Raw genomic sequence first — 16,024 nt, forward strand, 5'->3', positions numbered from 1 at the left:
ATTCCCATATAGAAGTGGGAAGAAGTGAACATGGACTTCGTAATGGGTTTGCCTCATACTCGTCGTCAGCATGATTCAATTTTGGTCATTGTAGACAGGATGACCAAGTCCGCCCATTTTTTGCCAGTCCATACTTCCTATTCAGCCAAGGACTATGCCAGGCTCTATATCAGAGAGTTGGTTAGGTTACACGGTGTCCCATTGTCCATTATTTTAGATAAAGGTACGTAGTTCACCTCTCACTTTTGGAAAGCCTTCCAAAAAGGTCTTGGTACCCAAGTCCATCTCAGTACAGCCTTCCACCCTCAGACATATGGTCAAGCAAAAAGGACCATTCAGACTCTAGAAGATATGTTGAGAGCGTGTGTCCTTGACTTTAAAGGCAGTTGGGATGACCACTTACCTTTGATTGAGTTCGCATATAATAACAACTATCATTCCAGTATTCAGATTGCTCTGTTTTAGGCTCTTTATGGAAGGATATGTAGGTCTCTAATTGGTTGGTTTGAGGTAGGTGAAACCACTTTGATAAGGCCTGACTTGCTGTTTGATGCCTTAGAGAAAGTATAGTTTGTCAGGGAGAGGCTTAAAACAGCCCAAAGCCTACAGAAATCATATAAAGATGTGAGAAGGAAAGATCTTGAATTTGAGATTGGCCACTTTGTGTATTTGAAAATCTCTCCTATGAAGGGAGTGAAGAGGTTTGGTAAGAAGTGGAAGCTTAGTCCACGATATGTTGGTCCTTATAGGATTTTAAGTCATTTCGAAAAGGTAGCCTATGAGCTTGAGTTGCCTGCAGACTTAGCATCAGTGCACCCAGTGTTTCATGTCTCCTTTCTAAAGAAGTGCATAGGTGGCCCAGCAGTAGTAGTTCCTGTAGAGAGTGTAGATGTTCAGAATAGTCTCTCTTACGAAAAATTCCCAGTCGAAATCCTCGATCGTCAGACTCACAGACTAAGGAGCCAAGAAGTTCCCTCGGTCAAAGTTCTTTGGCGAAACCAATCCATTGAGGGAGCCACTTAGGAAGCAGAAGTAGACATGCGAACCAAGTACCCCCATATCTTCTCCGCAAACTCAGACTCAGCCTAAGGTAACAGTATTTCTTAGATTTACTCTATTCCATGCTTAGTTTCAGCTGCATATCATTCTTATATCATTCATGCATTCATGGATCAGTTCAGTCAAGTGTCATGCCTCAAGATTCAGTCATGTTTCAGTTATGCATGTCAGTATAATCTCAGTACCTCAGTGCCTCTCAGTTTAATCAGTCTCATTCGAGGAGGAATGATTCCAAGGGGGAGATTTAGTGTTTTCCCTGTTCAGACGCTGTTTAAAGAATTTCAACAAAGGCCATCAATATTCCCTTACTTCTCAAGTTTTGAATTTTATTAGCCCTTCGATTGATCCCATAATAAAATCTCTCTGATAAACATCTTGTCGATGATTCGATTTTCACATATTATTTATAATCTTCTTGTGCGCTTTTCGCCTAGCTTCTTTGCGTAAAGAACCTAACTCATCTGAAGTTAAGAAAAATGAACCATTTAACCTTTTAACCAGTGTATGCTAAGTAAATCTTCATCTGGCTGCTGCTACTATATATATATATATATATATATATATATATATATATATATATATGCCATTACTATTTGATTTTACTTGTATATACTGCTTATGTCCTAGAGAATTATCTTCGTACGTGATTATTACCTGTGCTTTCATTACAACGACATACCGGGTGTACTCTGACAAAGTGGAGTTATGAGGTCTGGGGAGGGTAGAATGTATATTTGACTTTACCCCTACCTCAAAGGTAGAGACGGATTTCGATAGACCGGCTAAGGAAAAACAGTCCAGAACAGTCCCAAAAAACAAGCAAGGGAAGTACAAAAAACAGCGTGTAACAACAAAGTAACACATAGAAATGTACGCAGACCTTACCTCTATCTCAGAAGTGGAGAGGCTGAGGATGTTTCAGATAGACCCTCGGCTCAAGGAAAAACAATCCAATGCGGCTGAGGCTGTTTCAGATAGAGCCTCGGCTCAAGGAAAAACAGTCCAATGCAGTCCCAAAAACAAGTGAAGGAAGTACAACAAACAAGAGATAATAACAATAGGTAGTAACATAACAAAAACTACAACAAAACAATATGATAATTGAGTTACAAGTAACAAATATTGCATGTGTTTGATTGTTGGGCGTGTCGCCAATTAAGTTCCACGTTGAGAGCTGAAAAGAAGAAGATATACTAATATACAAGACGAAAGAATACTCTTGACAGACTGAGGTCATTTTGGAAAAACCGTGCGCGGGCCGCGATTTTGTTCAAAATGTACAATATTATACCATGTTAAAAGTACTTTTGGGTTGTTTCAGCCCAACAACTGACTTTTGCCCCTCGTCAAGCTTAATTGTGTGAGACCTTTTGGGAAATCTGTGTAAGCTTGGCCCCAAATAGACAATCTCAGATTCTTTCGGCTGTTTGATCCCAATAGTGATATCACGTAAGTCATTTTTAAGATTCTTTCTTCAACTACAGTTGTGTTCTGGTGTTTAGTTATTATAAGATGTTCTCATTCAAAAGAGAGAACATGACTTCCATCACTTGTGGACGGACCTAGTTTTACTTACAACAATCCTAACTTTTAATTTATAATATCGATTGCTCCAACTAACGTTTTGTATATTATTATTATCTTTTAACACCCAAAATTTCATCAACGCAATATCGATTGTCTTAGACTATTATTTTCTATGAAAAGCAGGTTTTCCAAAAGACAGTTTTTATGGAAAATGACTTTTGTTATACCAGACAGACGCAACACACTAGTTATCTTACTGAGTACATGTACATTATTATTATGATTTCATAAGGTAGGATAAGGCTGCATACACACTATTCTCCCCGGACGTATACTAGGTCTGTTGTTGATTTACCATATGAAAAAAAAAAAAAGAAGAAGCTCATTTAGTGATCTAAACAGGTGCTGTCTTTATATGGTCAATGCACTTTCAGAACTCATTAATTTATTGCAATCTTCTTGTTTCAAAGACCCCACAAAGATATTCCTAAATCTTGTTGTGTGCACCAGTTATTGCTTTCTGTTTTCCTTTTAGCTCGGATAAGTAATGAATCTGTTGTTTGCTTCATTGTACATTAAGCATATTTATTCTGTTCCAAATATTACAGATTTTATTCTTCCAAGCATCTGAAGTTTCCTAAGTCAGTTTGGTAAAAACATTGCCAGAGTGGTACTACATTGGAATTTCTGTTGTATATGATCAAAATCTGGCGATGGAATCTTAGTCTAAATCTAACATTATTACTATATCTTGTTGGCGGAAAAGCCCTTCGATTTTTCTCTTGAAATGGTGTGCTCTGCACGTGTTCATCTTACGCGATTGAGTGCTAGATAAGCAACAAGCCGGTATCACACTAGCATTAGAGCCATGATAAATACATCCATCCACATATTGTTCAGGCCTACTGATTTTATGGCTGGAAATTCTGCAACCTTGCACTAGACACCTTTGGAACACTCATAGTAGTCGTTATCATTGTATTGTACCCCTAGAAGTAACTTGTAGCAGTAGTATCTGTAGCTCAGATACTTTAACCAAACTATGAAAGGGGGAATTTGCTGAATGTAATATCCTCCATCAATTATGAATACTAAAGTGGTGACTGATGCTAAGGTAGTGGCCTGTTTCACATCCATGATCAAGGCGCCATAAGCTAGACCGAGACTCTGAGAAATGACTACGCTGTAAAGGACTACTAGAAGAGAGAGGATGAAGGTGGCAGGGTTGACTTTGAGACCACCCATCCAATATAGGATGAAGGTAAATGCTGTTGGTAGTGCCAGTTCCAAGGGCAGATCCCCCACAGTTTTAGCTAGAAAATATGATGAGAGTCGGTACATTCCTGATGATCGCTCTTTGATGAGCATCCTTCTTTCTTGGTGAAAAGTGAAAACTCCATTGTAGAGATGATAGAGCCCCAGAATACCGCAAAGAAGACCATTGCAATCTGCACGAGAAAGTCAACTCATAAATTTCATTAGCAATTGGGTTTTTCTATTCTATGTTGATGTGAAATGTGATAAGATCAGATTGTCAATATTAATGTAACAACTTAGAAATGGCTTTATATTAGAAGAGATTGTCATGTTGGCTGTAAATACGAGCCTGCTTTGCTATTATTGGAGCTGCCTAGTGTAAATCTTGAAACTTGTTTCTTCCCAACACAGATAACATATAGAAGTTCTTACTCTGTCTTCAATGTGAGATGTTGGGAGTGTGCCACCATAATAGTCCGGCAAGAACTGCTACACTAACTTGGAAGATTCGAAGCTTGTTGAACGTCTCGTATCTTCGCTCCTTGACTCCTTCAGCCCCCGTAGTAGCAGCACCTTAAATTGATAACCCCAACTTGTGCACCTTTGCTCTGACTTCACACCATTTCCTGCATGAGTAGAGCGCGATAGAGCTGGAATTAGTCACTAATTAGAGGTAGATGAACAATGTGATGTCAATTAAAATCATCCTTTCTTCACTGTGAATTGGAAACCTACTTGTTGAAACATCCTTTGTGTAACTGTAATTATTGGCATCTGAACTGCATAGCTCAGTTTTTAACCTTGTAGAAATGTTCTTGACATAAGCAGAGATGAGAGCTTCTCTCGCAGATTTCTTCTCCTGTTCTGTATTGTCACCTTGCTCAATTGCATGCTTGGAATCAGGTCAAATTCTTGAAAATTTAAAGATAGATTTTAAAGAGATGTTGACACCAAAGGCTAATGGCAGTCGGGTGCACCAAAACTCCCGCTATGTGTGAGGTCCGGGGAAGGGCCAGACCTCAAGAGTCTCTGTACAAAGCTTTACCCTGCAGTTTTGCAAGAGGCTATTTCCACTGCTTGAACCATGACCTCTTGGTCACATGGCAGTAACATTTCTTGCTACGGCAAGGCTCTCCTTCATTTGAAACCATACACATTATTTTTAAATCTCTCAATTTTCAACCTTATTTTCTGATTATCTTTTTCCCCTTTATATATAATAATTGGTCAAAAAGGAACATAAAAGAACTTAGATTGAGATTCGTTGATTAAATTAGGGAAAACTAATGAGTGAATTCTCTTTTTACCCTACTTACATAAAGGTATTGAATAATTATATTGCTTATCACCAAACTCGGTGACTCATTTGATTTTTATCAGACCAAACTCAATGATGAAACTGTGCACCTTTAAGAGTAAGTTGATTTCCTAGGAATGAAATTTAAGTTAGAATGTTTGAATTACCATTGGCAAGATCAAGCAAGAGATCAGCAGGATTGATAGTGATTGATAAGGATTTTCATACTTACATAAAATCACGTCAATAAGTTGGACACACCTACAAGAAAAGTAAGGTGGGTAGACTACTGGACAAATAAAAAAAGTAGGATAAAAGAATAAAATAAAGTTATTAAATAATAGTAAAGACAAAATAAGAACAATAAATGTAAAGAAACATCATCACACTGAATCGTTCATTACACAAAATGAGACTTTTTATAATTACAAGATACGATACAGTAAAATTAAAATAAATATTCCATTTAAACTAACAACACCATAAAATACAACAGATAACAATCATTCAAATAAGTTGTTAGTTTCACTATTGTAACATCCCAGATTTTTGGGATAGAATTCGAACTGTATTCCTGTGTTTATAGACCAAAACCAAATGATTCTATGTCAATATAAGTGTGATGATCAATTCTATATTGTCGGAACATCTTTGGAGATGAATCGAGATCATAAAAATCTCCTAACTCAAAGATGAGTCGAGAATGTTTCTACCGATTGAGTTTTATTGGACTTTTCAACTTGGGTCAAATTTCAGCAATCATTACTTCTAGAATATCACGAGTTAGGTGGCCTACTATATATCAAATGAAAGGTCTTCGAGTCTTATTTCTAACTCCTCTAATTTCACCTTAATACGATATCAGAGTAGAAAGTTATGCTCATTTTAAAATCAGAGATGGAATTTGATGTCAACAGTATTTAAAAATCCTTATATTGTTTTCTAAAAATGGTTTAAATGATTCCACATCAGATAGATTTTAGTCCTGGCTCACAGGCAAGAAATTATGTTAAAAAAGTATTCTTAATGAAAACTGGAAAATCATAGAACATGGTTTTTCAAAACTTATAGTCTTGACGATATGAAAAAAATTTCAGAAGAATTTTATGAAATGTGTGCATTGCATAATCAGATTATTAATTTTGTACCATGGTTTATATCTGCATATTTACCTAAATATATTAATGTAATAGAAAGATATTACCAAGATACTAGTGGCAATATTATTGAATGTGTTTATCCCCCCAGTCACCTTTTATACTTCCTAATAATACATATATTACTTATTCTGCATTTCAAAAATTTATTGATAATGATGTTGGTCGAATCACTATTGCAAAATTTAATAAGTTAATTGCCTAAAATAATTATTTAAGTCTATATGTGAAATTTCTTGGGAAACACATTTTCTCGCTTGACATAAAACTTGATGAATTGATCAAAATAGTGAAAATTCTTAATGATGGTCCAAAAACTTCTAATATTACTTCTACTTCAGAAAATAAATGAATAATTGACTATTAAACCTTGTGTTCAACGACCTCCTAATATTGAAGGTTTTGCAAAATTCTCTCATATGGAAAAATTAGAAAAATTACTTGACGAAAAGTTTTCAAAATTAAACATCAATCCTATGAATTTTTCTAACAAATTTTCTGATCTACAGCAAATTGAAAATACTTTTCAGAGTGACTCTTCTCCTATTACAGATACCAATTACTCAGAGCTTAACAAGCTCAGAGGCACAATTAAAAAATAACCCAAATGATATGTTGATCTTCATAATCCACGTCCTACTCCTCCAGATGTTTTAATAGAAGAAATAGAATGGAATATGACTAATACGTCATATTGTGGAGAATTAATTTATTAATGAAATATTGATGGATTAAGTGAGAAACAAATCTTGATCCAAGTTCATCATATGCTTATGTATTCTACTATAGGAAAAGCCACAGTATCTGTTAAAAATAAAGACAAATGCACTGATTCTGAAGCTTGTAAGATGATTGTTGCTGGCTTTACTGGCCAACTTTGAGGTTGGTGGGACAATTATTTAAAGAAAGAAGATAGATTAAAAATCTTTAACTCCAAAGTTGCCACTGCGAGAAAAGACAATCTAGGAACAGATCTACCAGCAGGAAGATAAGATGTTATCTATACTCTTATGTTAACCATCATGGAACATTTTGGAGAAGGTTTTACCAATCAGTATGAAAATACTCGTACTCTTCTTAATGGTCTTAGATGTAGACAATTAGGAGAATTTATGTGGTATAAAAATACCTTTCTAAGTCAAGTTATGGACCTACCTGAAAATAACCTTCAATACTGGAAGGACAAATTCATAGATGGACTCCTCCTTTGTTTGGTGAAAGGGTTAGAAAGAAACTTAGGGGATCATCTATTGATATACCCCGGAAAGATTATACTTATGGTCAGCTTATAGCAATTACCACTGATGAGGGTTTCGTTTTATGTAATGAATTGAAATTGAATAGACAGATTAAGATGGATAAGTTTAGAAAAAAGTCTCAATTAGGAGACTTCTGTGAACAATTTGGTATGAACCAACAGGCTTCGACCTCTCAACAGAAAACTCATAGGCATTCTAAGCCTTATAAAAAAATTTACCGATGAAGGTCTAAAGAATAAAGAGAGACTCGAAAAGCCCATCATAAATCTACAAGATTTACAAAAAATAGGTCTAAGAGAGACTTAGCAAAAATCTAGTGTTACAACTGCAATCAGTATGGACATATAACTCCAAATTGTAAGCTCCAAAAAATCAAGTCTCTAGGCCTTACTGATGAACTCCATGATCAAATTTATGGCTTGCTATATATTTCTGGTTCCGAGTCTGATTACAACTATGAATCTGAATCAGAAAATGAGATTGAATTGCCTAAATCTTCTGATAGTAACATGAAAATGAAAAAGCTTGCCCTGATTGTCCTGATAATACTTGTACTTGTGATGACATATTTTATAAATTGCAATCTCAGTTTGAAGACTTAGATTTAAATATGCAAACTTTAACTGCTGAAAATGTCCTTGAATTATTAAAACAAATTTCTGGTGAAAAATTGCAAAAAAAAATTATTAATCTTGCTGCAAGAAAATCTGCTAATAGCATTCCTATTAATTCTAAAGCAGTTACTAAACTCATGACTATGATATGCCTTATTATTTGGCCGAGGTTAATCGACGCCTCGCTTTAAGCAAAACCCCTAGTAGAGATACTTGTTTTGATGATTTAAAAATCGAGGTTGAAAATCTGAGAAAAGAAATTATTTCTTTAAAACAAAATCAAATGATTTGTGATCATAGGATTTCAAAAATTGAAGAAATACATCTCATCATGTTTCTCCTTATGGCGTGTCTTCTACGTCCAAAGGTCCAGAAATTACTGAAAATAACGATGATATTAATATTCAAAATCTGGATATAAAAAATAATTTATTTTTAGGAATGATGCAAATTGTTACCGCTCATAAATGGTATATTAATTCACTATATTGATTAATAATGATATTTCTATTACTAATATTGCTATGATTGATAGTGGTGCAGATGTTAGTTGCATTTAAGAAGGATTAATCCCTACTAGATATTTTCAAAAAACTACTCATATCATTAGATCTTCATCTAGACATACTCTTGATATTAATTACAAATTGTCTAATGCACATGTCTGTAGAAATAAGTATTGCATTCCACATTTTTTCTTTCTAGTAAAAAATTAATTATATCCCCCTATTATTTTAGGAATACCTGTATAAATGTCATCTACCCTTTTACGCATCTTGATGCAAATGATTTTCAAGCTACTTATAAAAATCAGAAAATCTCATATTCTTTTATTACAGATCCAGTAACAAGAGATATCAATGCTTTGATTGACATGAAATAAATACAGTTAAATTTCTTACAATTTAAAATTATGAGTATGAATGTTCAAAATACACTGAGTTCTGTGAAAATACAAGAAAAATAAAAATAATTTCTAGTCAATTGATTGCTGATATTTGTGCGGATCACCCAAATGCTTTTTGGAAAAGAAAAGAACATGTTGTTTCCCTTCCTTATGAAAATGATTTCAGCGAAACTAATATTCCAACAAAATTTCGACCCTGCCAAATGAATACAGAGTTAGTAGAATTCTGCAAAAAGGAGATTGATAATCTTTAAGAAAAGGGTCTCATAAAACCTTCAAAATATTCCATGATGGTTAACATAAGAGTATAGACTGCATTTTCTCTTCCTTCTGGTAGATCTCCTATCAAGTATATTACAAATAATCAATGTAGTATCAAATATATGTTTAACTCAAGAATTTAATTTTTTTTTCCTATAAATAAAGAAAATACTTTTAAATTCTCTTGAGAGATATCTTTTATACATTTATATTTTACAATGATGGTAAATATAGCATAGGTCCAACAATTCTTAAAATATTTCTCACATGGCAATTTTATGTTGCACTTTCAAGAGAGATAACAATGTCAAACATTAAGAACCCTCGCCATATCAAAAGAAAGCAAAACGGATGAAGGAAAAATACACTAGATATATCATTTATAAGAAAGTATTAGATTAAATGATATAAGCTCTATTAGGTGTTTCAACTCATAAATTAAAATAATAAATAAATATCTAATCAATATTGTTTATCTTTGTAGTTTTTTAACAATATCCAAAACATCTTGTCCTTGAAAAAGAACATATCATATAATATCTCCTAACAACTCGATATACGCATGCAAGGCACGTGTCATGAAACTAGTTGTTTGAATACTACAACTATTTGGTGGCCAAAGTAATCTAAGAGGAGGAATATCGAAATCCAAAATTTATTCTTAAAGAGTTTCAAAATAAGGCCCAAAAAAATCCAAAAAAAAGGCTAATTTCAGCCCTTAAGTGGAGCTAATATCATCAGTCCAATCAAACTCAAATGAGAATCAAAAGACACGATATAAAGAGCCCAAAAATTCTTTAATTGAACCACAAATATTAGAATTTTAGTTTCTAACTCGGCCGCTAAACTAGGGTTTTATTCCAAGTTCTAGATTGTCCTTTTAGGGTATTATATGGTGGCGGATATCATTTTTTTTTTCTATAAATCGGAACACCTTTTCATTTAGTATGGACAGATTATATTGCGACTAATATTACTTTGAGAATTCTTTTACACATTTGTACTTGTACTTTGGGAAATTTCTCTTTCAATCTTTATTATTTTCATAGTTCAAGGTATAAACTAATTAATTCTTCTATTGATAGTTTTGATTCCTTTTTGGTATTCTTTAGACAATAATTAGTTTCTCCTTACTGATTCTTGTCTTATGTTAGTCATAAAGAGATCAAGATTGGAATCTATAATTTTGATTTGTCTTGTCAAGTAAAGAAGTTAGATTTTTTTTTATAAATCTTCGGATCTTACAACAACAACAAATCCAGTGTATTCCCAGATAGTGAGGTCTGGGGAGGGTAAGATGTACGCAGTCCATACCTCTACCTCTAAAGAAGTAGAAGGTTGTTTCCGATAGACCCCCGGCTCAAGACAAGAAATACTACACAAATACATAGTAAAGCATGGAACAAGATGGCATAACATAAATACGACACCCACAAGTAATAGAAAACAGAGAAAAGTAAACAGATTCGTAATAAAGCATGAAACAAGGTATCATAACAAGAATAATACCCCCACCAAGTAATTCCCTACACTAGCGACCCAAACTGACCCTAGCCTTCTGTCCTAATTCGCGTCCTCCAGATCTTCCTATCTAGGGTCATTTCCTCAGTGAGCTGTAACTGCTCCATGTCCCGCCTAATCACCACTCCCTAGTACTTCTTTGGCCAACCCCTACCCCGCCTAAAACCATCCAAAGCTAGCCTCTCACACCTATGAACTGGGGCATCCATGCCCCTCCTCATCACGTGTCCGAACCATCTCAATTGGACTTCCCGCATCTTATTCTCCACTGGAGTCACACCAACCTTCTCCCTGATAGTCTCATTCCGAACTCTATCCCTCCTAGTCAGCCCACACATCCAACACAACATCTGCATTTCTGCCATTTTCATTTTTTGAATGTGGGAGTTCTTAACTGGCCAACACTCCGCTCCATACAACATGGCCGGACGGACTGCCACCCTGTAGAATTTGCCTTTAAGCTTGGGCGGCACCTTCTTATCACACAACACCCCTGAAGCGAGCTTCCACTTCATCCATCCCACCCCAATACGGTGCGAGACATCCTCGTCAATCTCACCGGTACCCTGAATCACAGCCCCGAGATACTTGAAATTATCCCTCTTACATACCACATGTGATTCCAACTTCACTACCACCTCATTCTCCAGCCTCACGTCATTAAACTTGCATTTCAAATACTCTGTCTTTCTCCTACTCAACCTGAACCCTTTAGACTAAAGAGTTTGTCTCCATACCTCTAATTTATCATTCACACCCCCCCTCCTCCCGCGTCTCATCAGTCAAAACTACATCATCTGCAAAAAGTATACACCAAGGCACCTCTCCTTGAATACACTGCGTCAACACATCCATCACCAAAGCAAACAAAAAGGGACTAAGAGTAAATCCCTGATGCAATCCTGTCAAGACAGTGCAATGCTCTAAGTCTCCTCCCGCCGTCCTCACTTGAGTTTTAGCTCCATTATACATGTCCTTAATTGCTCTGATATATGCCACCGGGACTCCACTCACCTCTAAGCATCTCCAAAGCACCTCCCTGGAGACTTTGTCGTATGCCTTCTTCAAGTCGATAAACACCATGTGTAGGTCCTTCTACCTTTCCCTATATTGTTCCACCAGCCTCCGTACCAGGTGAATTGCCGCCGTCGTCGAGCGGCCAGGCATAAATCCAAACTGGTTCTCCGAAATAGACACTATCCGTCTCAGCATCACCTCGACCACTCTCTCCCAAATCTTCATAGAGTGACTCAATAACTTAACACCCCTATAGTTATTGCAACTCTAAATGTCACCCTTATTCTTATAAAGAGGGATTATAGTACTCCACCTCCAAGCCTCGGGCATTTTCGCCGTCTTGAAAAATTTATTAAACAATCCAGTCAACCACCTTAAACCATCCTCTCCAGAAAACTTCCCCAAATCCACCGGTATCTCATCAGGCCCCGTCGCCCTACCCCTTCACATCCTGCGAACAGCCTCTCTAACCTCCTCTACCTTAAAACGTCTACAATAACTAAAATCCCGATACTCCTTTGAGTGCTCCAGCTCCCCTAACACAATAGCTCTATCCCCTTTGTCATTCAAGAGCCTATGAAAATATGACTGCCATCTATTCTTAATGTGGCCATCTTCCACCAACACTGTACCGTCCTCCCCCTTAATTCACTTCAAAGAGAGAGTCGTTGGTTCCTTATAGTCATTTATTTATTTCTCTTTTCTATAAGCGGTAAACCAGATACCTACTACAGGCCAAGCAGCTAGGAAGAAGTGTAACGAATGAGAGTTGTTGAAACTAGCATATTGGAAGATCAATCGGCCAAAATAACCATGAGCGGCTACGATATTGTAAGTTTCTTCCTCTTGTTGAGGTCACGACCCTTGCTCTCCCTAGACTTAGTGAGTCTAAACAACTTTTTCCCCCTATTTTCTTCTGTAGCCCTGCATACAAGCTCTCAAAAGCTGCCGTCTTAGCCGCCGTAACTGCTAACTTAGCCTCCTTCCTAGCTAACTAGTACTCTTTCCTATTTACCCACTTTCCTTCTTCTTCCTTACTCTCAACCAACTTAGCATACGCCCTTTTCTTGGTCTCCACTTTCTTCTTAACCTCTTCATTCCACCACCAATCCCCCCTCCCTCGATGATGCCCGGCCTGGCCCCTAGAAATACACAACACCTCACTAGTATTCTCCCTGATGCACCTAGCCACCCTATCCCACATACTATCATCGTCCCCCATACACTCCCACACCCCCATTCCCACCAACTTCTCCCCTATCTCCCACACATTCACTGGCGTCAAGCCACCCCACTTAATTCTAGGTCTACACTCCTCACCCCTTCTCTTCCTATCCTTCTTTATACCTAGATCCATAACCAAGAGCTGCCCCACTTAATCCTCCTCTTTCTAAGAATCTTCACAAGCTCTATGGACTTACCCTGAAGAGTCCCTATATTCCAAGACCCAACCCTCAGTCTACCATCTCTATCCACACGTCTTCCTCTACCGCCCCTGAGGCCAAACCTTGGCCACCCTCCCATCCCCGCCCTTTCCTCTTCCCCCACCCCCACAACGGCCCCCCGCCCCAAACCCCTCGAATATGACCCTATCCAACCATCAACGCCCACAGCTACTACTACAAGCAAATATAAGAAAACCTAAATAATGGTAGTAACAAAGCAGCAGCAGGAAATACAAGGCTCACACAAATTAGAAGAAATAATCAAGAACAAAACTAAATATTTGGATCTTGTTGATCCAAATCTATTGTTTTAATTTTTTAAACATATGTGGCTTATACTTTAGAAATTTGTCTTTCAACTTTTACTAGTTTCAGAGTTTAGTATATAATGTAATTCTTCTTTTGATAACTTTGATCTGTTTTTTGTATTCTTTAAAAAGTGGTTAAGTTTTTCTCATAAATCTATGCTTTGTTATTTGAATCTTGTCAATTTGAATCTATCATTTTGATTCGCTTTCTCAAGCAAAAGCGTTAGATTTTTTCTCATAAATCTAATGCCTTGTCACTGAGATTTTGTTGATTCAAATCTAATATTTTGATTTGTTTTCTAAAGTAATGGTGTTTCATTTCTTTGCATAAATTTATATATTGTTACTTTGATCTTTTCAATTGACACACACTCGACATACACGTTTAAGGCACGTGCAATGAAAATAGTTGTTTAAATACTACAACTATTTGGTGGCCCAAATAGATTAAGAGGAGGAATATCGAGATCCAAAATTTAGTTTTGAAGAGCTTCAAAGTGGCCCTCAAAAGAGCCCAAAAGAAAATCAATTTTAGTCCTTAAATGAAGCTAAAATCTGCAGCCAAATCAAAGCCCAGATAAGGCTCAAAAGCCATAAGCAGAACAACCCAAAACGTCTTTAGTTTAGCTTAAATATTAGGGTTTAGTTTCTAACTCTGACATCAAACTATGATTTTATTCCTAAGTTTTAGAATGCCTTGTTAAAATTTTATAAGGCAGGGGTTTCCTCCATTTTCACTAACCAACCAGCGCTGAAAAGTTATTTTCCTTCTATTCACGTTCAAGCTCTGAACTCCCTTCATACCAGAGGTATTGTAGACTTCAACTCTTGTTCCCTGTCTATGAAAATTTTTGTACTCACATAAATATTAAGGATGGATCTCATAGTCAATAGTTGATAGTCCATGTTTTTCTAATCTTCATAATAAACACATATTAAACAATTGAGAAACATTAAGTATTATAACTGAACCTACTTTAGATGCTTAAATTGTTTAAAAAAATGAATCACATTAATGAAACTTTTGAGGATCGTGGATATAAAGACAGTGATATCACAATCGAAATAAAAGTGAAATCTGTAGATTCTCAAACACACTACTTGCGAATTGACAACCAGGTAACTGTTTGTTTATTGTAAGTTCCTCGCAACTCTTTTCGTACAAGAGCTGCGAGGAACTTAATACACACAAGCAAGTATTTGATTGCTAATGAGCAAGTTGTGTGTTTGAAAATCCATAGTTTTTACTTTTATGTCAATTGTCACATCTGCCTTCATATTTACGATCTTCCCAATTTTCACCAATGTAAGCTATTTTCTTTCAACAACTTAAGAACCTAAAGCAAAGTTATAATATTTAGTATTGTCTTCATTGTTTAATCTATGTATTCAATATACAGACTAGGATTACAAGGACTCCAATTGTTGACTTTGTGATCCGTCCTCAGTATCAATATGAAAACAGTAAATGACTGAGTGTGTTTGGTATGAAGGAAAATGTTTTCCATGGACAATGTTTTCCTAGAAAATATTTTCATGGAAAACAAGTTGGTTTCTTACTTATTTTCTTATATTTGGTTGGTGAGTGAAAAATATTTTTCGAAAAATATTTTCTAGTGTTTGGTTGGTGAATGAAAAAATATTTTTCAAAAAATTTAATTTAGTGTTTAGCTAAAGAGTAAACACTTTTTAGAAAAATCATTTTTGACCACGAAAAATACATTTTTTAGGGTGTTTTGGTATAGAGGAAAACATTTCTAGAAAAATAAGTTGTTTCTTACTTATATTCTTGGATTCGTTATGCAAGTCCAAAAATACTTTTTAAAAGTATTTGTATATATTTAACAAAAAACAAACATAATGAATATGGTAAGAAGGGTGGGATAAGAAAAAAAAATTAATTTTTTTTTAAAAATAAATTAATTAATTAAATCTTTTTTCAGGAGGGGGTTGGTAGGTGGGAGAGGGGTCAGGGATAGGTGGTAGGAGTGGGGTAAGAAAAAAGTTTTGAATTTTTTCTTTTTTTCTTTGAAAATCAAATTAAAAAATATTTTTTTGGAGGGCGAGGGGCTAGTAAGGAGTGAGGGACGGGGTAGGGGAGTGAGGATGGGGTAAGAAAATAATTAAATTTTTTAAAAAATAAATTTTAAAAATAAAAAAAAATGGTTGGGGTGGTGGTCGGGTAGGAGAGTGGGGTAAGAAAAAAGTTTGAATTATTTTCTAAAAAATAAATATTGTTTTGGAGGGGGGCCTAGTAGGGGGTGGGGATCGAGGTATGGGATGGAACAAGAAAAAATTTGAAATATTTTAAAAAAAAATTAAATATTTTTTGGGATGGAGGGTAAGGGATTGGGGTCGGGGTAGGAGTGGATAATTTTGGGAGTTGTATGAATAT

General features: G+C 35.8%; 1 pseudogene; it reads right to left on the reverse strand.

The window, feature by feature from the left end:
* Positions 1–3,050: 3,050 nt before the first annotated feature.
* The window catches only part of LOC124885222, a 28,308-nt pseudogene continuing 15,334 nt past the window's right edge, over positions 3,051–16,024 (reverse strand).

Source organism: Capsicum annuum, chromosome 1 (assembly GCF_002878395.1).
Source record: "Capsicum annuum cultivar UCD-10X-F1 chromosome 1, UCD10Xv1.1, whole genome shotgun sequence".
Lineage (NCBI taxonomy): Eukaryota > Viridiplantae > Streptophyta > Magnoliopsida > Solanales > Solanaceae > Capsicum > Capsicum annuum.